The sequence below is a fragment of the Monodon monoceros genome, unplaced genomic scaffold (assembly GCF_005190385.1).
Source record: "Monodon monoceros isolate NGI ecotype Baffin Bay Population unplaced genomic scaffold, NGI_Narwhal_1 Super_Scaffold_3, whole genome shotgun sequence".
NCBI lineage: Eukaryota > Metazoa > Chordata > Mammalia > Artiodactyla > Monodontidae > Monodon > Monodon monoceros.
In genome coordinates, this window is record NW_021703780.1 from 30,663,319 (window position 1) to 30,691,133 (window position 27,815).

General features: G+C 37.2%; 1 protein-coding gene across 9 annotated transcripts in view; it reads left to right on the plus strand.

The window, feature by feature from the left end:
- Positions 1-27,815, plus strand: part of SUPT3H (SPT3 homolog, SAGA and STAGA complex component) — a 389,529-nt gene that overhangs the window by 231,139 nt on the left and 130,575 nt on the right. The window lies entirely within an intron of this gene.

Here is a 27,815-nt window from a genome sequence, read left to right on the forward strand (position 1 = left end):
CATTGAAGCAGTACTCATAGTAGCCATATTTCCCTTAATCCAAATCAGGGCTTATGATCCGATGTCCACAAGTATCCTTTGTTATGGAGACAGAATATTTTAAATCAGGCCTTGGTAGTAAAACATAGGAACAGTGATTGCCATTCACTTCCACCTTCCCCACCGAGGAGTTTCAGCTTCAGGGAAGTAGAGAATCCTTTCTAGGGTGAAGATGTGCACCAGTACTGCACACTGATCATCCGTGTCTCCCAGCGCTGACGTGCCGGCGTGGGCCTCACTGCGCTGCGCTGTTCAGTCTTGCTAAGTGGATATTCGACTAACGCATCTGAGTATACTGTCCAGTTAAGTTTTTAATAGAATCAGTCAGTATTTTCTTTCTCAAATAATTTCAGTTTGTCTTTTGAAAATGAAACCCTTCTCTTTTAAAAGATACATTTCAAGGGTTTTCTCAGCGATCACTCCACCAGCTTGTTTATAAAACACCTTGGCGGGGAAGAGTTTTAAAATATCATCGAATTTCAGAACGCCACAGGATTTACCACTAATTTACATTTAATGTTTGTAGTTCTCGAGTTGTGGCTGTTGTAATAACCAAAATGTTTTTTCCCTGAATATTTTGTAGATTATGTTTCCCGATTCTTTCTCCTTCACCCACATTCCCCACAGTAGGCGGGCAGATTGTTGTTACATAGTCTGGCCTTTTTTTATCTTATTGGTTTAATCGCAGCAAGTTAGTCCTTCTAAATATGAAAATAAATTTATTCTGTGGAAAGAGCTTTGTCTTTTTAACGCTATCACTTCTTTAGTGGCATTAACAGATCATTAGTTGTTTGGTGTAGATAATTTCCCTCTATCCCTTAATTTATTTGTTGCCTTAAGATCAGCTCTTATTGTTCACCACTTTATGGTAGATCATGCAAATCAGGCTGCTTAATGCAATTAGACTTATTCTTAGCTCATTGTAGTCCTCATTTAGAATTCTGGAGTAAGCTGTAAATATTTAGTGATCCGTGTAATCTGTCGCATGTGGATGTCTGTTGGGAACTCTCCTTTTCGTAAGCGTTGGTCCGAAGGACAGATCAGGTGCTGCCAGGCTTCTGCTTTTCATGACTCCATTTTCTACAGTAGAAACTTAAGTCCTTAGCACATTATTCATGCATCTTTCATGATCTGGCCCCAACAGACTTTTTCATCTTCATCTCCCACCATTCCTGCTCGCCCCGCTTTTCCCATATTACCTCCCAAAAGGCACATGTACACACACATACACACACACAACCACCACCACCACACACGACTTAAGGAGCCCCCTCGGACTTATAGTTCCCTAAATAGGCATTCAGCTTTTCTTCCCTTCCCCTGAGCTTTCTCTATCTGGCAACATCTCAGTTCTGATATTTTAGTATGTGATAGATTGTAACTAGTAGTTTTTTCTTAGTTTGACTTACTAAATAAGGCCCTTGAAAGCATGGACTTACTTTATTTACTTTCATATCTTCTATACCCAGCACAGTGCCTTGAACATTACAAACTTTCATTAAATATTTGTCCAAATATGGTGAATAAAATAGGTGATATATGCAAATATTATTAATCTCTCCTTTGGATGATCTGAATTTTTTTTCTCTTTTGCTTAAAGAATGCAGTTTCTGGGTGTATAAAGTTAGTCTTTTCTTCTGATTCACGTAGGATTACAAAGAAAGCTATAGATCTTTATGAAATTTTTGTGTCAGGAGCTCTTCAACACATCTTTTACAGGGGCTTTCCAGTTGCTAATAGCTTTCATTGCTTGAATAACTTCCTGTTCAAATTAGAGTAGTGGCTTTTCCACAGTTCTAGCTGTAGAAGTTCTCCTAACCACACTGCTTCAGTATTGACCTGCAGTGTTCCAGATCTGTCTACAGGCTGATACTGAGCATCAGTTCTAATTTCAATTAGCAGACTTTTTTTTCAAATGGATCAGTACCATATGTGACTATTGGTTCATTCTCTCTAGTTACCAATTCAGAACATTTGGCAGTAAATGTTATACGCTTTTCCTTGTGTATTTGCTATTATAAGATTTTATGATTTAGCATCTTCAAATAATAACATATGCTTATTCACTTCTCTGATCCATTGTATATCTCCTCTGGACAATTCTTTTAGTTATTGGTTGATTTCTACTTAGAAAATATCAATAGTTTGAATTTGCATGTGCCTTAGGTTACTGTTGAATTTTTCGTGGCATGGAAATTTTGCATTTCCATTCATTCTACTTCATACAATAGGAAACTTGTTTCACTCAGTCCTTCTAACACTAAGGAACAATTGACCAACAAATCACCAGATTCACAAAAGTTACTTTTGCATTTATCTGCCTCATCTACTATATTGATAAGACTGTGGGCTTGAATTTAATATTCAATTCAAATTAATATTACATTCATCATTCATTTTTACCATCACTACTTTGGCTATTATATTCAGTTACAAAGGGAAGTGTTTTGCCATACTCCCACAGTTAATAGCATAGCCAAGTAATGAACTTTTTAAAGTGTGGTATTTAATTTTAAAGTGACCAAGTAATAAGTATTAACAATTTGGGCATTTTATCCTACTCTTTAAAAATATTTACTAAATCTTATTTTAAACGCCCTTTTTTAATTTTTTATTCTTTTGGTTTCCATTCTTTTGAAAATTTTAATATATCTTAGACACTCATCATTGTACAAATCAATCAACAGATTATGTTAATTCTATTAAAATTTTGTAAAAAATCTCAACCAGAATAGGTCTTTATCATTCCTCATGTTGAGTATGGTTAACTGCTGCATCTCTCAGATGAGTCTAATATCATTTGCTTAGATCAGTGGTTCCCAGTCACACGGGGAGTTGTTTTTTTTTTTAATTGGAGTCTAGTTGATTTACAATGTTGTGTTAGTTTCAGGTGTACAGCAAAGTAGATCTGTTATACATGTACATATATCCACTCTTTTGGGATTGACATATACACACTACTGTATATAAAATAACTAATAAGGACCTACTGTATAGCACAGGGAACTCTTCGCAATACTTTGTAATGGCCTATGTGGGAGAAGAATTTAAATTTTAAAAGTCCTTTTAAAAGTCCTTGAAGAAAAGACATCTATTTCTTGTAGTAATTCTGCACCTTAAATAGGAGACAGCCATTAATCGTGGGTTTATTGACCTGCTCTCAAATATGGAGAAGCTGTAAGCACAGAAGTGACCACCTTTGGGAAGACACACTGTGGAAAAAATCCAAAATCACTGAGGTAATTGTTTTAATTTTGAAAAAATATCTTATTATATAAAAGCTCTATCAGAGCTTTTAAGTAATTTAAAATTAGACTTTATTTACCAAAATTCAGTATGTACACAAATATCTCAAAATACTTCTGTATTCCTTTGTTATATCTGTAGAAATTATCCAAGTGAGGGAGACACTGAAAGAGGACTAAGAAGAGAGGGAGGGAGGGAGGGAGGGAGGGAGATGGAGATGGAGACAGAGAGAGAGAAAGAGAGAGTGAGAGAGAGAGTGAGAGAGAGAGAAGGAAAGAGGAAGAAAGAAAGAATTGAAACCTTTTTCCCTAGATGGTAGCTTTGTGTAAAGTTCTATTATCCATCTGGGTTTAGCAGGGAAGATATCTGAATCTTGGAAGACTTGTTCCTTGTAGCCCTACAATAAGTTCATTAAAATCAATAAAATAAAATAGCCTAATGTAAGACAGTTATCACTCTTAGTTTAAAAAAAAAAAAAAAAAAGTCTTCAAGTGAAATTTTTGGGAATTTCCCCCATCCTCTTAAACAGTTCTTTTTGGGGGGGGGGCTGTGAATGCGGGTTCTTAGTTCTCCCACCAGGGATTGAACCCGTGCCCCCTGCATTGACAGCGCAGAGTCTTAACCACTGGACTGCCAGGGAAGTCCCTTAAGCAGTTCTTATTGATGATCCATCATATGTTTTTTGTTTGTTTGTTTTTTATTTATTTATTTTTGGCTGCGTTGGGTCTTCGTTGCTGCACGCTGGCTTTCTCTAGTTGTGGCGAGTGGGGGCTACTCTTCATTGCGGTGTGCGGGCTTCTCATTGCGGTGGCTTCTGTTGTTGCGGAGCACGGGCTCTAGGGCACGCGGGCTTCAATAAGTTGTGGCGCGCGGGCTCCAGAGCACAGGCTCAGTAGTTGTGACTCACGGGCTTAGTTGCTCTACGGCATGTGGGATCTTCCTGGACCAGGGCTCAAACCCGTGTCCCCTGCATTGGCAGGCGGATTCTTAACCACTACGCCACCAGGGAAGCCCCATCATATAGTTTTGAAGTAGAAAATGTAGTACATCATTTGTATAATTAAATATTGCTTAAACTTTTCCTGTGACTCATAGAAACTCATCATTTAATTTATTGTAACCAAAGAGTGATGAGGTATCTTGATGGCCTGGATATTATTTCTTTGGGCTATTGGTCATCTCAAACTCATCAACTCTTCTAAAAAATTCTTCTACTAGTACCCCTTGGTATTATTTTAAATCCTTCCATCCACTTGTGTGGGACTTGGGTACTTTCATATATAATGACTGTAGGCCAGCTGGTTATATTCAGGAGTTATTCAAAGAATTGTGGATTCTCTGAGGCAAGAAAATTTATAACTCATTTTAATACACTTTAATAATCTTGAACCTCATCTCTCAGTCTACCTCCTTCCTTCCCAGAAACCAGACCAAAGTTGGGCGGGGGGGTTGGAAATCACATTTTATTTAACCTAGAAAATGTTTTTGTTTAAATTGTACCTAGGATTATTTAATGTTCACTTGGGTGTGGAGAAATAGACTATATTAGTGGCAACATAAGTTGATACATAGCTTTCTGGAGAAAAGTGTAGTAATCTCTATCAAACGCATTAATTAAAAAAACCCTATATGCCTTTGATCCAGAAATTGCCTTTCTAGGTACTATACTAAGGATATAATTGAACAGAGACTTTTTTGAAAAATCAAATGTATTCATTGTTTATTTATAGAAAAACTTGTTTAACAATGGAAATATTAAAGTTGTAGAGTTTCTTCTTAGCATAGCTTTTGCTATAGCCCATAGATTTTAACAATATATAATACTTCTATGATTTAAATACTGTTTTGTAAATATCCTCTAGAATTGCCCTTTAGCCTAATTTATGTAGGAGAATATTTGACATATATGGGTATATATTTTCCAGGCTGGATGTTTTGTCTGTTTCAGCCTCTATTGGGTGTTTTAGTTGCTTTGTTGCATAGTAGTCAGATTGTTAGCTATATTCTTTTTAGTGTTAGGAATTCATTAGAACTTACTAGGTATCCTATCCTAATATGTTGCGACTTTTTGTAAATGACTTATGGACAGGCTAGGGAGATGTTTGTGTATCTATTAGATCATTATTATTAATAGTATTCCGTTGCTTTTCATCTTCTTTCTTAAAAGTAAGCCTTTTATTGCTGTGATGTATTTGCAAATACCTCTTTAATGTCCCACCATTTTTCTTGTATATAGTTCAGTTCTCCTACATTAGGAGGGAGAAGTTCAAGAGTTTTTCTTCATTGTTGATAGACTCTTCATCAGTAGAAACTGGTTCTCTTGGTCCAGTGAATACCAGGCTTGCTATATCTTTGCCTTTCTTTACTGTTAATCGTTCTGAACCAATTAGTTTGGATGTAACTGTCGTTAATAGTATATTAAGATTATTTCCTTTAATTTCTTTCAATTGATGACATTACCCTATTTACCTTTATTTACATAGCACATATGTTGTTTTTTCTTTTTACTATTTTTTTAATTTAATTTTTATTTTATATTGGAATATAGTTGATTTAAAACGTGTTAGTTTCAGCAAAGCGATTCAGTTATACATATACATATACATATATCCATTCTTTTTTTTTACTTCTTTTTCTTTTCCCTATAATTTTTTTTCACACACACACACACACTGTATTTTATTTTTACAAGAGATAAATAAACTGACACCAAGCATTGTAAATGGATGACCACAATAAAAGCAACAATGATTGAAATTACCAAACACGAAACACACTCATACTATGTCATAATATTGACATTCAGTCCAGTAATCCTCCACTGTAACAGCTCCTTTACTTTGCAGTGAAAATTGATTTGTATATTTTTTGCCTCTGAGTCCTTGTGGGATTTTTTTTTAATTATTCAAACAAAGTCACAAAAATTATAATCATCCTCATCAGTTCACTCAGTCCCATGTCATTAATTTTTTTTATCTTGATCTTTGTTAGCACTTTTATGAATTCATCAGTTTTCCATTAGAGTTCTGAAAATGCTTATTCATTCAGTTCAGCAGTTTAGTCAGTTACCAGAAACCTGTACTTGTCAGAGTCTTCTCCATGAATTCCTTGAAGATGAAACCCTTTTATAGGAACATTTTTGCAAAAGCATCAGAGTATACCCAGACCTGTCTGTAAATGACAAAAGACTTAAAAATGACCACGGTTAAAGATTTGACGGAAGTTCATAATAATGCAATTGACAAAGAAATTTAGTTATTTCTGATATACATTTTAAAGTAATAACTAGCATTATGACTTATAACATTATACCAGAACATATAAGATTTTTAGAAATTTCATGTAATGTCTGAAACATTTATATTAACATATTTCCATACAAATAACCCAAAGAAAGTTCAGTATTAGTTGTTTTTCTGTTTGTTTGTTTGTATTGCATGTTCTTATCAGTCATCAATTTTATACACATCAGTGTATACATGTCAATCCCAATCGCCCAATTCAGCACGCCACCATCCCCACCCCACCGCGATTTTCCCCCCTTGGTGTCCATACGTTTGTTCTCTACATCTGTGTCTCATCTTCTGCCCTGCAAACTGGTTCATCTGTACCATTTTTCTAGGTTCCACATACATGCGTTAATATACGATATTTGTTTTTCTCTTTCTGACTTACTTCACTCTGTATGACAGTCTCTAGACCCATCCATGTCTCAACAAATGACTCAATTTCGTTCCTTTTTAGGGCTGAGTAATATTCCATTGTATATATGTACCACAACTTCTTTGTCCGTTCGTCTGTCGATGGGCATTTAGGTTGCTTCCATGCCCTGGCTATTGTAAATAGTGCTGCAATGAACACTGGGGTGCATGTGTCTTTTTGGATTATGGTTTTCTCTGGGTATATGCCCAGCAGTGGGATTGCTGGATCATATGGTAGTTCTATTTTTAGTTTGTTTTTATCTTACTGTATTCCTCTGCTTTTTTTGCTTCCTTGCCCGTTTCCTTTAATTTTTTTTAAACTGTAGTTTCAGAATTAACTTGTAGTTAAATCTTTCAATGGTTATTTTTAAATTCTGAGGAATCATAAATCTATATGTCTTAGTTTATGAACCTTAAAAATGAATTCGGTTTTTGTTTGGTTTGGTTTGGTTTGGCCATACTGCACTGCATGTGGGTTCTTAGTTCCCTGACCAGGGATTAAACCCATGCCCCCTGCAGTGGGAGTGCGGTGTCTTAGCCACTGGACCGCCAGGGAAGTCCCTGTTTTATTTTTTTATGCCAGCTACTGTACTAGATCGTGGGGACATAAAGTAGTGTGCACAATACAGTTGTTTTCTTGACAGAACTTGTAATATACCAGAGAAGTAGACATAGTAGTAATAACAACAGAGTCCTATGTGGTACCTGCCACACAGTGCCAGACACTGTTCTAAATCCTAACACAGACATCAGCTCACGTCACAGTCTACTCAATGAGGTCGATTCTGTTATTATTCCCCTTTTGCAATGAGGACCCTAAAGTACTTGCCGAAGATCACAGTTACAAAGCAAAAGTGCTGGGAAGGAAAATTCATGGGTACCAGCACTATCTGGAAAAGAAAAATAGCAGGAAAGTGTCCTATTTCTTCCAACCTGGAAAAATGTATCTGGAAGACATTGAGTTATATTGTATATGATTACTAGCCTCCCTAGCTTCAAGGCAAAGAAAGTTATTTGTTTTACTTTTGCTTTTCTTTGGCCATTTCAGGTAATGTCTGAACAGAATCACACATTTTAAAAGATAACAGATTTTTTCATATTTGTTTTAAAAATGTGAAACCTCAAATCCACAATTTTCAAAGCCATAGTTGATAAGAGATTACTGTTTCTCCTTTCAAAATTTTTAAAAACACATGCAGGGCCAAGGACACTCAGTTATTTACATACTGATGTGAATCAGATTGCTTACCTCTTAATCATTAGCTGAAAGGGTCTTTCTTTAAAGACATTTAAAGGTCAGCAAAGAGAATAGGTGAAGTAGTTTTGAACTTTAGAGAAATTTAAAGAGTAGAAAACATTAAGCAATGTGCTATATTGTATGTTTGCAGGAAAGAGAAAATTCAAGAGAGATATGCTAGGAAGTTGAGATTTCAGAAATAAAGTGAGAAGACGTCAAACGCCAACTTTGTGTTTTTATAATTTTGCATAATACTGGACATGGACAAAATTCTCAATTAATTATGCCTCTTCTAATCCTTAACATAAACTGGATATAGTCCAGATGCATGTGGGTGTTAAAGAGGTTTTTGTAAGATTACTTGGGAATCTACCCACCACTTAAGACAATATTTCTATGAGAAGATACAGTCCGAATTTAAAACAAACTTTCAGGATATAAGTTGGAGGATTTTGTATTTTACTTTTCAAAGTGAATTTTTACATGTTCCAAATTTTCAGTGCAACAGGATGCTTATCATCTCTAGAAACTGTTTTATCTGGCTTGTTTTCTCTGGAAACAGAAAACTACTGGTATTAGAGATCAGTAAAAAAAATTGGCACCTCCACCTGATATTTTGTAAGGTTATTTAGTATGATCATATTTCCTACTGAGTGAAGGACTTCATGATTGCATTTAGGACTTTATATAATTTATGCCCAAGCTACTGGCAATGTCCTGATGGTGAATTAAAGAGGTATATTAATTCAGTGTGCTATTAAATTTAAAAAGTGTTGGTTACATATAGGAAAGAGGTCAGTTTTTTTCAGGGTGATGATGCAAAGTTGTCATGGGAGTTACACTTCAATAAGAGTTACCACTGTTCTTTCTGTGATTGGTGTACAGACTGTACAAACATCATGGATTCATTTAGAGGCTAGGGATGACAAGCTAAATTTGTTCATTCACTTATAACCCATTTTGATGTTGTTTAGAAAAATATTTAGCTCTGCACATAGACAAATTTATTGTGTAAGGATCTATATCTTCTAAGCAACCCAAAAACGGAAATACAGATGAGCCTCAGGAACTGCAACTCAGACACCAATGAAATCAATGTTTTGTTCACTGTTTCTGATCTCTTGCTTCTCTCTCTCTGCATAGGCTTAATTTTTCTCTTCCTGTCAACTTACTGCTTGTATAATATTCTACCAGCAGGTGCTCCCAACTTAGCTTCCTCACCTAGAGAGAGGCAGACCCAGCTCTCTGGGATAACAATCTCAAATCTCAGCAAATGGCATCTGATTGACCCGGTTTGTGTTGGGTGTCCAGGCTGGGGCCTGGCAGTGTGCGTGGAAGCCAGGGCCATGCTGTAACCTCTCTGCTGTGGAGGTTTGTAGGGCAGCCTTGTAGTGATGGAGGCGGCAACACTTGGCAGCCAGTACATTAGGTGCTTACTGCACCCAGCCTTCCCTCCATTCATCCGCTCATCATTTACAGTGTGCCCACACATATGGTAGAGTTGACCTTGAGACTATGAGTATTTCACTTCAAAAATGATTATCTTAATCTAAATCTAATTTCATTTTAAAAGCTACAGGGGATACTATCCAGTTATCTTAGACTTAAAAGAAAATGGCTAATGAAAGAGTAAATATAAAAATCCCGCTAAAGTTCACAGAATGACAAAGAAAGTAAAATATTCTTCAGTCAAGCCTTTTCTCATAAAAAATATCCTCACTTAAAGCTGTAAAACATTTCAACAAAAACATTTCTTCAAATATGTTATTTTAAATACTATATTACTTAAGCAAATATTTAAATACTATATTAGTTTCTCTGAATACTTGACTTGAATTTAATTCTACCTGTCTGCCAAATATGTTGAAACTCCAAATCCATTTTCATTTGCCAGGTTAAATGTTTATTTTGTTTTCCCACATAATATGTTCTTTAAAGTGTCACAGGCATACCAAATCGGATTTCTTTTTAATAGGGACTTGGTAGGGATTTTTTTCTTTCTTCAGTTAATGGTAAAGGATATGCTTCTCTTAAGGAATATGCAAAGGTATATTCACGTTTCCTACCTACAGAAGGTATCTACTCTGTTAGCTGTTGCAAAATAGGCATTAGCTTTCTTAAAGGAAGTTTAAAACGTGTCCACTGCATTTGCCTACATTTTTGAAGCCTCACTGTTATTTCCTTACAATCAAAATACCAAAGACTTTTCTCGTATTGTAGAGTGTCTAGTTTTATCTAACAAGTGACTCCGTATAGACTAGTACAATGAAAAACTATTAGGCTACAGTAATTTATTTGATTACAGGGTTTCCCTTTCCTTCTGCTCATCTATGTTTATGTGATCAAATATCCATTTGAAATTTTGTTCTTATTTTCAAAGAACATTTGTATACCTTTGAATATTGTAGTCTCTTAGATATACTTCTCTAAAAAGAATAACTTTCAACATGTATCTTATTTATTTTAAGAAGATAGATTTACTGTTTAGCCTTCATATGAATTGCGTAGCGGTTTGTACTTTTTGCAAAGCTTATTAGTACATCTTAGGCTTCTTATATTGGACCTAACTCACTACAGTAAGAGCATCTTGAGGGGGAGGTATTTGAAGCCATAAGTGGTAGTGATCTCCCTAACCTTTAACTTGCCGGAAAAAGTGTACCTAGAATTCCTTTTCCTTTCTCCATCTATAATGAAAGTACAGATTCTTATGAATGCCACAGTCTCTCTTCAATTATCAGTATTACAAGGCCTCCTGATTTCCTAAATCCAGTGCCCTTCTGTGTGAGAGAAGGGAAGCATAACAAAAGTTGATGCAGTAGTTAAATAGCTCTCATTGCTACAGGTGAAGTGGTTCACACACGTTTTCAGTTTTGAAATATGTAGCCGTTTCCCAGAAGTTAGGAACCTGATGTCTTCTCCCAGTGATATTTCTTCTATATAAGAATCACTGCAAATAGACTGAGGCTGTTTTCCTGTGTGGACTTGAATAGTTTGTCTGATCTCTTAAATCTTAGGAACTATGGCTCTGAAGTATCTCTAAAGATTTCAGGACTTCCCTAAGTACAGGATACACATAGAACCACACAACATCAGCTCTATACAAAGAAGAGAGAGCTCAGTCACAGTAAGATGAAGCAACTTAACCTAGAGATTCCCATTTCGTGTTAGAGGCAAAACAAGACCTAAAGTACGGGTCTTCTGATTCCCAGGTCAGCATTCTCTTCAGTGGTCACTTTAGTATTTTTCTGATGGAATAGAATGAATCACAGTATTATATAAGAATATATATCAGAGCTTTAGATTATGATTAAAACTCAGTAGTTACTATTAAAAACTGTTGATTTAGAATATATAGAGATTGAATTGGAATTGTATTAACCCTATAATGTACCCTATCCATTCCTTTTCAAATATATCTTGAATGCCATCTTATTTGCTTTCTGTTTGTATCTTTTATCATCAAAATAAAACTGCATAAAAGGAGAACTTCTTGAGAAGTATACAGTGTCTGCCCTTCTTTTCTTTTTTGGCAATTTTAAGTTTTTCATTAAGAAGCGAAGCAGTATTTTTCAGTCATAATGGCCTGCATCTTCATTAAAATCCATCCTGCATTTATTTATATCCATCTCTCAAGATATCCTTTATTACTTTCAAGTTCTGTTGTTCTCAGGATCACTTCAGCCCTCACCACTCCCAGTCTGCTTCAGTCATCTTTTCTCTCATTGATGAAGTTTGAGATGGGTGGCTTTTCATTGGCTATATCTAGGATGCCAGTAAAGCATTAAAATAGGACAGGTCAAAAGCAGTGTCCGGGCTTCCCTGGTGGCGCGGTGGTTAAGAGTCCGCCTGCCGATGCAGGCGACACGGGTTCCTGCCCCGGTCCAGGAAGATCCCACATGCCGCGTAGCGCCTGAGCCCGTGAGCCATGGCCGCTGAACCTGCGCGTCCAGAGCCTGTGCTCCGCAACGGGAGAGGCCACAACAGTGAGAGGCCTGCATACAGCACACACACACACAAAAAAAGGCATTTAAGTACCCGTTGGAGTGAATTGTTTGTCAAGCCCCTCCTTGTCAAGTCACTCACCTTTGCTGAATTGTTTTATGCTATCCCTAATTGTGAATAGGTAAATGGAAGTAAATCTATTTCTTTTTAAACTAGAGCATCTCAGTCTTTCTGGAGTTAGGATAACATTATTGGTTATTTGTTTGACTTAATGTTGTCCTGTCCTTATCCCCTGAACGCACTCCCTGAAGTTAAAAAATATATAAAATAAGTTGCATTTTTAAAAAATGTTGGTGAGTATTGTGAGAAGAGAGAATCCTCACTCTTAAGCTCATCCACGATCCCTCTGACTACTAAAAATCAGGTCTAGAAATCAATATAATAGATCACATAAATGTGTAATGACTTTTATACTTCAGTCTTAACACCAACATGATGGAGACAGCTGCTTGTCACCCAGTATCCATCCTCTCCATCTTTCTTTGTAACAAAACTCTGATTTGTAGCTGGATATATTGCCACCCTAAGTATAACATCCCTCTTCTTCCCTTGCAGCTAGATTTAATCGTACCACTGAGTTGTGGCCAATAAAATATAAGTATAAATATTCTATTGGACTTCTGTTAGTTTTCTTAAAAGGGAAGGGGTACACCTTTTTTCTTATCTTCCTATATTTGATTACTTTATACAGATGTGATATCTGGAGCTTTAGAAGCCACTCTGCATAATGAAAAGAAAGCTACAGCCTATACAATTTTATACATCAGATGTATCTCAGTAAAGCAGGGGAGGGGGTGACGGGGAATGAATGAATGAATGCATAAATACATAAATAAATAAAAGGTGAAAAAAAAAAACCACAGCTTAGAAATGACAGAACAGATGCTGGAAGTGACTGAAGTTCTCACGATGTCAGCAAGCAGTTATGTTAAGCCTGAACTACTTGCCTCCAGAATTCATATATATGAGGAAAAATAAACTTCTCTCTTGATTAAGAAACTATAATTTGTAATCATATTGTATTCAGCCAAAAATATTTAACTAGTAAAACCTGTGAATGAGACCCCTAGGTTGATAAAATTGAGAATATACTTCTAGAAAGGAATTAGTTTCTTAGGGTAGACCTGGTCTGGGTCTTTTACTTAGGGCATTGATTTTTTCGCCTTTGTTAATTCCAATATAATTGACAAATTAAGTCTATATTTCATATTGAAGGAATATTCTGTCATGTGGCCTGTGATTTTCAAAGAACTGTCATAGCCACAGGACAAGCATTAATATCTTGATGTGTTTCAGCCTAAGTCTCGTATTAATTACAAGAGTTTTGTTTATCAAAACTTACCAACATCAAAAGGTTGAAGAAATCACTCACCATTTATTAATATGTTTCCTGCTTAAATTCCAGAGGAAAATACAGGAAAGGATTTGATTTTAGATTTTTTTGTTTGTTATTCAAAATATGCATCCTGCTACTTAAGAAATTAATATACTGGGCTGTAGAAAATAAGTACCATCTGGCCTGTGTGTTTTTCTACCTTCTCTAAAGAACACTATGCAAAGGAGGGTGAGCAAAGTAACAAGGCATATGCTTCATTTAACTATACTTATGGGATACCTGATGTGGTAAATAGGAGTATTACTTAAAAATTGTGTGTAAATTTATAAATAGCAAGGTTCTGTTGTATAGCACCAGGAACTATATTCAGTATCCTGTGACAAACCATAATGGAAAAGAGTATGTAAAAGAATATATATATATATATATGTGTGTGTGTGTGTGTGTATATATATGTATGTGTGTGTGTGTATATATATGTTTGAGTCATTTTGCTGTACAGAAAGAATTAACACAACATTGTAAGTCAACTATACTTCAATAAAATTAAAAAAGAAAAAAGTATATAAATCAAATTGTTGTTTATTTCATCATATTGTAAATGTACAAGGAAAGCACCAATATAAAACAACTCTAGAGGACTGCTTTTGTGCTATGAAGAATGTTAATGTGTTATTTTGTTAAGGTCATCATTAACAAATGTCATCATTCATTTCAATGTTGTCTATGTGTTGTTTGTCTTAAAAATTCACCTCTAACATTTGGGCAATCTGGTTATGAAACCTGTAATATGAAACCCCAGTAATCATCAGTGTTATTGGACTTCGCTAACTGGCTAATTAAATTCTGCTCTCCCCACCTCACTTTCACCCTGATCCTCCCACGTGGAGCTTTCTTCTTGCTTCTTACTCTTTGGAAGAGAATCATCCAAGACAGATGAGAACATGCTTATGTCACGACAGTGCATTCCCCACTTAAAACCTACAAACTGGACTTCCTTGGTGGCGCAGTGGTTAGGAATCCGCCTGCCAATGCAGGGGACACAGGTTCGGTGCCTGGTCTGGGAAGATCCCACATGCTGCAGAGCAACTAAGCCCGTGCGTCACAACTACTGAGCCTGCACTCTAGAGCCCATGAGCCACAACTGCTGAGCCCGCGTGCCACGTACCACAACTACTGAAGCCCGTGCACCTAGAGCCCGTGCTCTGCAACGAGAGAAGCCACCACAGTGAGAAGCCCGCACACTGCAATGAAGAGTAGCCCCCGCTCGCCGCAACTAGAGAAAAGCCTGTGTGCAGCAACGAAGACCCAACGCAGCCAAAAATTAAATAAATAAATAAATAAATTTATTAAAACAAAAAAAACCCTACAAACTAACAACACACACACACACACACACACTCTACATGTTCTCAAAGTGTTTAGCCAATGTATTTGTTTCCTTGGCATCATTTTCCTAATCAAGGATGTCAGTCATCACAAAAGAGTACAAAGTCTTTATTATAGAATGACAGTTTTTTAAAATCTTTTACCAAGCTATTACCAAGCATGGTATTATGATCAGAGCATCAGCTTTGGGGTCAGACAGACCTAAGTACTCAAATCATGGTTCCATCCCTTATCTTGTCTAGGGTATCCTTGTTAGTACCCTAGACAAGTTACTTAACGTTTCTGATTCTCAGATTCTTTAACTGGAGGCACGTCTCAGAACTGTTGGGAAGGATTTGTGAAAACGTATGTAATGTACCTAGTTCAGTGCCCGGCACATGTGAGTTTAAGAAACAGTATCTGTCTTCGACAAAACCTTCTTTATAAAAATGTACAATACGGCTACATTCCCGTGGATATACATACAAATGGAATATAATTTAGGTACCGTCTTCCTTTCATAATGACTACAATCAGAACCAGTCAAAGAATTTACAACATATATGAAAGATCAAGTTATTGGGATATCTTTCTAACTTTGGCTGCTATCTCTCAGTAAAATGACTCAGAAAATGTACAGTGTATCTTCAGAAGGCACTATGTAAGATAATTCCATAACATTTGTCCACTAATATCTTGTTAAATATCTTATGTTAGAATGCATTTCTAAATCGTATCAAAGCCACACATAGCTCAAGTTTTAGGGTTTTCGGAGCCACTAAAGTGGATTTCAGGTAGAATTTTTTAGATTATTGCACATCTTATAGGTGTCTAGAGTTATAACATGTAGTAGCAATCTCCAGTTGAATCCTTTGGATAATTTTACTTGGGCAAAATTTACTTGGATAATTCTATCTATGTTCAGGCAGAAAATTTTAGATCTGAGCAAGGAATTTTGTTCTAGAAGCCAAGATGTAGTGGAAAGAGCACTGGTTTTGAAGAAGCAGTCTTAATTCTTTCTAGCAATATGCCTTGCCTTAAGGAAAAGCCACAGAAACTCATCCAAGAACTGAACACACCTGCCCCTGCTTGGCTTTTGAGATCAGAAGGGGCAAGAAGTCTTTGGGCTGGTGAGGCTGGGGGAAGAGTACACAGGAGCTCTCTGTACTGTTTTTGTAAATTTTCTGTAAATTAGAATTGTTTCAAAATTAGAAGTTATTTTTTTAAAAGCCACAGAGAGTCAGTGACATCAGCGTCTTCATCTGTACAATGGTGATAATAGTAATAGCTGAGCTTCCCACCTCACACAGTTGAAAGAATCAGCAAGTAGAGCAATACCTAAAACTCAACAATGCTGCTCTTCTGTGCTGAGTCTTCCTCACTTGAGGTCACCCGTTGTACCACCTCTGATCTTCCATTTTTCTTGCTGCCAAAGTTGTCTTTGTTTCTTTAAAACTTTTGTAGTTGCTTCATGTAAGGTGAAGCACTGCCTAACATCACCAGTTACTAAAACAATTCTCCTTTCTTCCTCTCTTTGTAATCCATTCCACACCCTCTGTGGCATGCCTTCTTTAAGCCTTCTTACTGAAAAACCCAGCCTAATGGTCACTGACATTTAATCAAATAACAGTTATGATACATTTACTCATGAGTAAAGGCTGATTTAAATTTGGGCACCGACATCTGAGGATGGGAATTTCATCATCAAATATCTTAATAGAAACCATTTTGTTAAATAACCATAATTATAGGTTTTACATTTATGATTCTAGGGGATTTTGCTGTTCTGCATTCTTTGAAGCCCAAGAGGCTGTCATAGCATTCAGGCTGCTTGAAATACTGAATCTAAGTACATCCAGGGCTTCTTCAGGAGATAAGGCCCTACAGGATTTCATCTTTCCAAGGTTTTGAACCCACAATTATCTTAAAAATGATTTCTGGTTTTGTTTTTTTTTTAATTAGGTACAGTTTTTTAAGGTAAGAAGTGAAAATAGACATTAATTTTTTTAGTGTGTAGACATTTCTGCTTTTTCCTGTTAATAATTTAGGAATTTTCGTTTATTACATTTGAAACAAAAGCAATTTGGATAGCTATGATTTCTCTTGTATTCTCATTATAGTCATATTTGGTCAAGTCTGTTTCTGGGTTTTTTTCAGTGATCACATCTTGGCATAGTCAGGAAGTCCTTTTCTTTTTGTTTGGGGTTAACTCATGCTTGCAGCTACATCAGTCTCTGTGGCAGGTTTCTGTTGATGAACTTGCTCATTTCTGACGCATGAAAACAGCTCAGCCAGTTATGAGAAAAGAAACGTCAGCTTTAAAATGATTAAGAGCATTCTCTTCAGGGGAATAAACAATTTAATTTGGTTTTGTTTCTAATTCTAACTCAGATGGTGTCCAGTTATAAAAGCATATTTTTCCTCTATAACATAGTCCCTTGAGAATTTTTCCTAGATTGGTGACTTTGTTTCTTCACTGGTGCATAATGTAATAGACTTCATTATTCCTCTTTTCATAATTTCGTCTTTGTTCTTTTTTAATTTTTAAAGAATGTGTGATTCAGATTTATCATTAAACATGGTTTTTCGTATCCCTATTTATCTCACAGTTTGTTTACAGCAGTATTTTCCTTCAGTTGAAAATTCCTAAATGAAAAATTTAACCATCTTACTAGAATATCTTCTTACCTAGAGTACTTAAGGTTTACTATATGAAGTGCCAATTTTCTTTTTTGGCTACGCTGGGTCTTCGTTGCTGTGCACGGGCTTTCTCTAGTTGTGGCGAGCGGGGGCTACTCTTCGTTGTGGTGTGTGGGCTTCTCATTGCGGTGGCTTCTCTTGTTGCAGAGCACGGGCTCTAGGCGCGTGGGCTTCGGTAGTTGTGGCACGTGGGCTCAGTAGTTGTGGCGCACGGGCTTAGTTGCTCTGCAGCATGTGGGATCTTACTGGACCAGGGCTCTAACACATGTCCCCTGCATTGGCAGGCGGATTCTTAACCACTATGCCACTAGGGAAGTCCTGAAGTGCCAAGTTTTTAATTGTGTTATAAACTAAGAGATTGAAGCTATCAACATAAATTATAGGAAGCGGAGACTGTGAACTGGTTATCCTAATCCATCACTGAGCCAGTTATCTCTGCTACTTCTCAACTTTTCTGGCAGCAGTAGTGTAGCTTTGAGATAGGGAGTAAGATTCTGATGAGAGGCGAGGGCAGGTCCTGGTGTATTGGTTCAGAAGGGTTGAAAGAAGCAGCGTTTGTTGTGGTCCCTGTTTTCGGAGCTCTCTTTCGTCCGTGCTCCACAGATAAGCGTGTTGTTTTTGCAACAGACCATGATGTCAGAACCAAGGAGGGATTTGATAGAAATGACACTTGATTCCATTTTTAAAAGGTCACTCTGACTGGCATGTGGGGATGAGTTGTTCCTTCAGTATCGTGGTCATCCCATGAATCTCACAGGTGAAGTGGCCTCTGTTTTGAAACCAGATGTAGAGGCACAGAGCTTGTTCCTTGAAGGGCAGACAGCATAGGATAGCACAGTGCTTTTCAAGTTCTGCCCTGCAGTTTTTGGAGTTACATTGAGAAATATCTTGCAGAGGAGAAGGAAAATTGGAGGCTCTAAGACTCCTTCCCTCCCTTCTATCACCTCTGTTTTAACAGTTTCATTAATGAGGATTCACTGTAAAAAGAGCATAGACTTTGGAGTGAGACAGACCTGGTTTCAGAATGCACGTGCCTTACCTGCTTTGCAAACTTAGATAAGTTACCTAACGTATCTGAGCCATAGATGCTTCATTTTAAAAACAGGGATTATATCTGCCCATTGCGATTATTGGAAGAATTGAAAGAGAAAATGAAAGGATGAAGTGTGGCACCCACACATAGTAGTGAGTCAGCCAACGTTAGTCCCCTTCGCCTTAGACTAGTGGTTCTTAACTGGGTGTGATTTTGCCCCCAGTGAGACATTTGGCGATATTTAGAGACATTTTTGTTTTCACAGCCCACGAAGTGGTGGGCAAATGCTATTGGCATCTAGTGGGTAGAGGTCAGGGTTGCTGCTAAACATCCTACAGGGCATAGGACAGACCCACAACAAAGAATTGTTCAGCACAAAATGTCAATAGTGCCAAGATTGAGAAACCCTGCCTTAGAGGTATTAATTTTTATATATAAAAAATATAGAAAAAAGTATTTATGGGCTTGTTCCACTAATATTCATGAAACACTACTATGTGTCAAGCTCTGTAGAGGCTGTGAGGATTTAGCACTGAATAAAATAGACATAGTCTGTGCTGTCAGGGAACTTACATTCTAGTTGAGGAGAAATAGACAATAAACAAATAAGTATATAATGTTACTGTGGAGGATGGTAGTAAGAGCTATGAAGAAAAATGAAGCAAAGTAATGGATAGAGAGTGACCTGGGGGAGCTGCTGTCTTATATTAAGTGGCCATAAACTGCTTCTCTGATAAGGTGACTTTTGAACAGAGACCTGATGGAAGTGAGGGAGCAAGCCAGACAGTGATGTGGGGTTAAGATATTCTGGACAGAGTATGATAAATGCAAAGGCCCTGGTGTGGGAATGTATTTGGCATTTTCAAGAAAGTTCAGGATAGGCCAGTGTGGCTAAAGGGGAGTGGTAGGAGGTGAGATCTGAGAGTAATAGGGAACCAGATGACGTTGGGATTTATAGGCCATTCTGAGGATTTGGGCTTTTCTTCTATGTGTGATGAGAAGCTCTTGGAAGTTTTTGTTTGTTTGTTTTAATTTTTATTTTATATTGGAAGGAATAGATACGTGGAAGTTTTGATCATAAATAGCATGATCTGATTTTCATTTCTTAAAAGATCACTCTGGCCATTGCGTGGTGAATAGATGGTCGGGGTGGGGATAGGAGAGGAGGAAGAGTGGAAGCAGGAAGACCCATTAGGAGATTATCGCAGTAATCCAGGGGAGAGATGATGGTGATGGCTTGGACCAGAGGAGTGGCAGTGACAGTGGAAGGGCATGAAAAGCAGTTTATTCCAGATATATTTTTAAAGGTAGAGCTCATGGAAAACCATAATTCAAAAAGAGTCATGTACCACAGTGTTCATTGCAGCTCTATTTACAGTAGCCAGGACATGGAAGCAACCTAAGTGTCCATCGACAGATGAATGGATAAAGAAGATGTGGCACATATATACAATGGAATATTACTCAGCCATAAAAAGAAACGAAATTGAGTTATTTGTAGTGAGGTGGATGGGCCTAGAGTCTGTCATACAGAGTGAAGTAAGCCAGAAAGAGAAAAACAAATACTGTATGCTAACACATATATATGGAATTAAAAAAAAATGGTTCTGATGAACCTAGGGACGGGACAGGAATAAAGACACAGATGTAGAGAATGGACTTGAGGACACAGGGACGGGGAAGGGTAAGCTGGGACGAAGTGAGCGAGTGGCATGGACATATACACACTACCAAATGTAAAATAGATAGCTAGTGGGAAGCAGCTGCATCACAGAGGGAGATCAGCTCGGTGCTTTGTGACCACCTAGAGGCGTGGGATGGGGAGGGTGGGAGGGAGATGCAAGAGGGAGGAGATATGGGGATATATGTATACGTATAGCTGATTCACTTTGTTGTAAAGCAGAAACTAACACACCATTGTAAAGCAATTATACTCCAGTAAAGATGTTAAAAAATAATCATATAAATAAAAATAAAGGTAGAGCTCATGGAACTTGCTTAGAGGGAATTAATCAATGAAGTGAACTAAGATAAAAAGTGTTATTTTCACATATAAAAAAAAAATCCTTGGTGAAAACACTCAGATGTATCACATAGTAGCAACAAAGGGAAGTTCCAAGGGGGACTCTCCCTTGTTCTGTGCAGAGTTCCATGGATCCTTGAAGAGGATGGTGAGGGCCATGCTGCACTGAGAGGCTCCCTGCTTCACAGGATTTTATTTTAAAGGTGCCAGACTTTCCCACTATATAAGTGAAGCCAGCCTGCGTTCAGTATGTGTGGTGGACTGCTTGAGAATTTGATTTTGACTAAATCAAAGTGGAAAGGTCTGCAGCTCTCACTCAAGGTTAAAGAGAAAGTATGAATTAAATTTTGTGCAATAGTTGCTTTATATACATATTTTCCAGTTGTAAAGTTTTACCCTAAATGACCAAAATATTTAACTGTATCCTTGTACATTTGCTAGACTCCAAAGTTATGTCGACTCATCTGGATATTACATAAACCTATGAGAATTTTTAGGACTATTATTCAGAATACCTAAAGAGCCTACATACATTAACCTGATATGTTCACTTTTGGATATACAGCCAAATAGAAACCACAGAAAAGGGTTATAGCACCCTCAGTCAGGAACATAAAAAAGAAGCCAGTCTTCTATCACTTTAAAGAACTAGTTTGGGCAGAAACACATAGCTTTTTATATTATTTGCCAACTTAGTTATTACAGAGCATGTTTACAATTTCAGAAAAACATCAGTAAAAAATTAGTACTAATACTACGTGAGGGTTTACAACTAAACATGGGATTAGGTTGTTTGGTACTAAGTTATTGGAAAAAAGTGATACTTTTCTTAGCACACATTTTATCCCAAGACAGGAAATATTTTATTGGGAACAGTTCTCCCCACTACTAGCTTAATAAATTCAGATTAAAAAATTTGAAGCAGGCATTACCGCAATTTGAAGTGTAGTATTTTGATTTTTAATAACAACTGTATTTTCCTTATATAACCAGTCATGCTCATTCTTCATAGTTTAAAATATATAGAAAAGAAAAAAACTCCTGTGTTAACATTAATATATTTAGACCCAAAGAGTATAGACCCAAAAAAATCCAATATTTTGAAACAACTCTATTATGAACTAATGTCACAAATATCCTTTTGTGTGTTTCTCAATCACTGATGCTTTGTACTTGCTGAGAATTACTCACTTATTTTTAGCACAAAATTCCTTTTAAATCCCTTGAATGTTCTCTTAGAGTCGACAGCTGTTTCCTTGGGAAACTTCATATAGCTATTACAATACATTCTTAATACCTTGGACACATAGAACTGGTGGATTATAAAAGTCACTCTGGGGGAGCAAATCAACACCAACGGAAACCTTTATTTTTAGGCTAGGAAATATATTGTATTTTTATTCAGTTAGAAAATTCTGGGTCAAACTTAAATGAACTTTTGATTTCAAGATTACATCAGTCAGAATTCCGAGTTGGCTCCCTTAACATTGCAGTAACATTCTCCTTTCTCTCCCTCTTGCACTATATCTCACTGAGAACATATATCCAAGCCTCTGCTACCTCTCTGTGATTTTCTGCCTCTTGAGTAACCACTTTGATTATTTTACTGCATATGGACATTTATTTAATGACCTTCTGTAAGTCAAACAAGATTTCTTTACTTTCAAAAATCTTTTCTTTCCTGATTGTAATTCAGTTAAGAAAAAAAATTTTAATTACTGCAATGTGTACCTGAAAAAGTAAAAGTTCCCTATAATGTTACCCCCGAGATTAATACTATTAAAAGCATAATGTATATACTTCCAGATGTTTGCATACGTGTATGTGTGTCGCATGTGCACGCTTGTGTGTTTAAATGTAAATGGGATCAAGGTACATACATTCTGATTCTCAACTTGCTTTTTTCAGTTAATAATACATTCTCGCAGCTATAATCTCTGAGGGGAGACAGAAGTAGGACACACAGAAAAGTGCAGGGGTATGATATTATCTAGAAGAACATGTATGATTCGGAAGAGAGGAATCAATGTGACCTGGAATCTTGAGGGAAAAGTTGCTAGAGGAGGTGGTACTTATGCTGAAAGGGAAGGAGTTAAATTACCATGGGGATGGAAGAGGGGGTGTCCAGCACAATCATGAGGGAGGGGCAGGGGACGGCAAAACATGGCAGATGTGACAAAGAGTAACCTTTGTGCCAAGGTCTTTTCTCTTTGTTTTTACTTAAAGTAATTGTACCCAGATGGGTTGGGAGAGTTAAAATATTTGGAAGGAACCAGCAGAAACCTGTTGCAGTACTCCAGGCCCAAAATGGTGAGCACTGCAGTGGGCATTAAAAGCAGGGGAATCTACCACATGTTCTGAGGGAGACTCACCTAACTCTTGGGTAGGGGAATCTAGTAAATTACAAACTGACCCAGCAAGCCGAGCCAACACTCACCTGCGTACCGGGTTGCCTCTGCAATGATCCAGATAAGCCCTAAAACCTTTTTGGACCTCAGCTTCCTTATCTACAGTGAGTTGGAGGTGTATGAGGTTTCCAAGGTGCTTCAGCATTCTGTCACGTTTACTGATCTGTGAATATCCTTCTGCTGTGGACCACAGCATACATGAACATACATAAACATTCCACAGTTCACATGTTGTCACATTGCTGGGTGCTGCTGCAACAACTCTATATGAAGTTTTCAAGTTCAGCAACCATTTCCTGCCTAACGTGAGGTATTTGGTAGATTACCATTGACATTTGGCCTTTTCCATGCAGAAAAGACTTTGCATTTCAATTGTAAGACTTCTAGGTGGAATCAAAATAAGATTTTTTTTTTAAATTCAAGGTGGAAGTGAAAGCAGATGAAAACTTTCATCTTGGTTTAAAAGTTATGTTCTGTGATTCTGTGTTGCTGAAGAAAGTCATGTGTCTTGAGAAGCTGCCAAGAGATACGCCAGCACATAGTTTCTATAACCTTTACGTATGCTTCAGTGAAAGCATGCAGAGAATTTAAATGAAGCTTCATGCTGCAGAAGTAATCCAGCCTCATACCTCAAACTGATATAGGCAGGGGCAAATGGTGATTGTCACTGCTGTCCTTGAAAGTATTTTTCAAAGACACAGCAATTTCACATCCACTGACATAAAAACTTATCACTAAAAATTTAAATTAACAGTTATATACTGACAGACTGTCGTGTTCAGGTATTGAACAAACAAATTATACTACATACTGCATTTGTAGGGATATTTGCTCCCCTGTTTTCATTTAGGTAAGACCCAGAAAGTAAGTTTATCTGACATGGAATTGTGCCTTCTGTTTTGCAATAACCAGAAAGACCTGTAACCTTGATAATGAGATGAATGACTATAGCATAACTATTCTCTATTACCTTTTTTTTGAAGTTATTTCAATTAAATTTTGAAATATTGTTGGGTATTTGGAAAATTTTAGGAATAATTCTTTCAAAGGTAATGCATCCATGTATGCCGCTACATGGTAATACTTTGCTATGTTGTAGTATTAGTAAGGTTCAATTTCAGAGAAGCCTCTGAGTTATTAGCATATTTTTAGGAGCGTTCGGAAGCACTGCTGATACCTAAAGAAAGCCACGAGTGGGTAGAAGCACCAGATTAAGCAGAAGACGAACTGGACTTGCAGATGCAAAAGCATGAGTAATCCAGAGATGACCTGACATTTATGTGGCAGTCTGAGATCATCCTCATGTGAGGATGTTCAGGAAGAATAAAAGCTGTGATTAACCTGGTATGATTATTTAGTGATACACCTCAGAATAGGTCATTCAGTACACCTCAGAATAGGTCATTCAAGACCAACCCAAGTTTTACTTCTCACTTTGCCTCTTTATTAACTATATACTTTAATTTTTTTTTTCTTTTTTTTACTTCTCTACATCTGAGTGTGCTCAAGCTCAACTTCTAAAATGGAACTATGGAAAAAAACTGTTTATCTTAAAGGTTATTGTGCTGCTCTATGTAAAGAGTAGACATTGTTATTCTGGTCATGCTATTTTATTAGGCTTATGATTTTTTTCCTGCTTGAATCTTTTTCCAGAGATTTCTCAAAGTTCCAGGAATAGAAAAGGATGGCCACTGTGTACTTTAGTGTGAATTACAGAGGGTGATCTGAAGAGAGGCAGAAGGGAGGTGGATTTAGGACAACACAGAAAATAAGAGCCAGCCTCAGTTCATTGTTGGCCAGTGTCTTGTTTATTATGGGCCTTTGGCTTAAAAAACTGTCTACCCTCTCTGGAATTTGTACAGTTTGATTACAAATATTACAGTTACTGTTTTGAGATCAGCCATCAAGGATTTATATGCATTTCTTCTGCCTCAATCTACCCATCCATCTGCCCAGTCATTCACAGCCAGCAAATGTTTACCGAGGCCCAGGTAAATCCAAGCTAAGAAATCTCAGCCAACACTGAGATTATAGAAGCAAAATATAGGTACTATCTTTGAAGAATACATAGTGCATGAAGATGAGGTATTTTCTGACTTTCCTGGTATTTAAGGTGATAGTGTAAGATCAGGAGATAATGTAACCAGATGCTGAATGATTTGGATGCTTTTATGAGACCAAATTTGTCCCATTTTTTTGGTTATTTGAAACAAGTCTTGGGGAAGAGAGAGGAGTAAACAAAAATTAGCATGAGGAGCGGATCTGAGCATCCTCCTCATCGTCAAGTCCCAGTTAGCGTCTCTGATGGCCTGTTGAGCGCACTTGACCGTGCTGTGAATAGCATGCATGCCCCGTGACATGCAGTGTATATTCTGAGGACATTAGTAGGAGTGCTTCCCAACCTCTTTTATGTCATGGCACGCATAGAAAATGATAACATTTACCAGCCTGGGGTTTCTGCTGCGTCAGCCTTGTGAGGCATCCAGAAGGTTGAGGGGAAACAGTATCCCACCTGTGACGTGTTTGCAGCACCCCCGTGTACTGTCAGGTACATTACAGTTTGTACACTCTGTACTAGGCTATCCCCAGATCTGCCTTCTTTGCTGATCCAGGGCCTCACTAATTTCATTTTCTCGTGAACAGTTTGGGCGTGTTAATTACAGTGGCTCCGTAACACCTTTTAGTAAGATAATGTAGAGTTTAGAGGATCCCAAAGAAAAATATTGGAGTAAAAAATTACTGTATGTTAGAGACAGCTCTTTATAATGAAAATAGGCTTCCTCAAGGAATTGAGAGTCCTGGGCTTCAGTTCTAACTTGGTCACCTTTCACAGATCATTTCCCTCCGAACCTTAATTTCCTTATCTTTAAAAGAGAGAGATTGAACAAGGTGAACGTTATGTTGCTCTCTAGCCGTGATTTTGTAACTGCCTGTAAACCTTTGCAGTTGAGTCAACTGCTTCACATCGTGTGTTCGCTGTATGCTAGGCGCTTGGTGAATAATTTCTACGCATACCCTAGTAGCTTCACGGGGCTCCCGAGATCAAAGGTTACTGCGTAGAGGCTAGAGGACTTAAAATACATCAACTTACCATAACGATGGATACATGTCATATGTTTGTCCAAACTCATAGAATGTACACCATCAAGGGTGAACCATAATGTAACCTGTGGATTTGGGGTGATAATGATGTGGCAGTGTAGGTTCATCAGTTGTAACAAGCGCACCACTCTGCTGGGGGTGTTGATAATGGGGAGGCTGTGCGCGTGGGGGAGCATGGGGTATTTGGGAGCTGTCTGTACCTCCTTCTTAATTTACTGTGAACCTAAAACTACTCTAAAAAATAAATCTTTAAATATGAAAAAGTAAATAAATAAAATAAAATACATCAACCATCTAAGCTATCTTAAGAATGTATACAGAAGCCAAATCTTGAATGTCCAATTTTTGGAGGAAAGTTAGTATTAAGAATCTCCTTAGGAACTTTCTTTTTCCGTAGTCGTCTGATTCCTTTCTGTCTAGCATGTGTTTGGTGGATGAGGCTGCCTAGCTGGAGAGTAGCAGAGAAGACCTGGAGGAACGCATGGATAATGAAGGATTTGGCTGCACTATAGCCATTTGCCTGCATCATAGACCAAGATGGTAGCATTTGTTTATTCCACAAATGTTTTATTGCCCATTTACCATGTGTCAGATATTCTTTAGGAGCTAGAAATTCAGACCTGAGAGATTCCTGCTATAGTCAGACACAGACAGTCAGATGCACATACAGACCTGCATATGTAATATGTACATACATTAAATATATCAGTCTCAGAGGTTTTTTGTTTTAATAAACACATTAGTAACTGATTTGTCATGTTCAAAACACATAAATTATCCCTTCCTTACTTCCTGTTTTCCATTAGCAAACATTTATTGAGTCAAGTATCAGATACATTAAAAAGGACAGAACTAAATCACGCATTCATATATCAAAAAATACTTCTGAGTACATAAAAATTTATCCAGTAATATACCCTTAAGGAAACATGATGTTTCAGATACGTACACAACAGGATACATGTACACATACAACACATACATATACCTGTACGTGTGTGGGAGTAATATTTACTTGTACGTGTTCAAAAAGGGTACTTGAACCTAGAGAATAAATAAACAAGAGAAGTCTGGGTTTGTGTCAACACATATATGTGTTTGTGAATATGTGTGGAGGAGGTTAGGAAGGAAAAGGTGGAGGGGAGAGAAGGAAGGGAAAAAATAATCAGTGGTCTGAGAAGGAACCACAGTAGTTAGTAAATTTTGCCTTAATTCCCACCCCCACCTACCTTTTCTCTATGGGGCTGCAGCTAGTGCGCCATTATTCATTTAACTGATAGATCATTGGAATTAAATTGTCTACTCACCCAAATCAAACAAGATGAAAAAGAATAATTTCAGTTTTGAAAAAATACAAAAAGATCCGTAGACGTTAGAAGTGGTACTTATGTATTCCACCAACTGTGATAAAGAAAACTTGCTGAAAGTCCTTCCAAAGCAGAAAAAAATTTTAAATCTCAGGGAATTTTTTTTCCTTTACTGGCCAGAAACTCATTCCAAGAAGTACCAGCCTGTCTCATTTCAAAATGCTTCCCTTGCCAAGGAAGCGGAAGCGGTCATATTCTTTCCCACCAAACTATGGGTGAATTATAATTATCCTACCTCTTGTGGGACAATGAA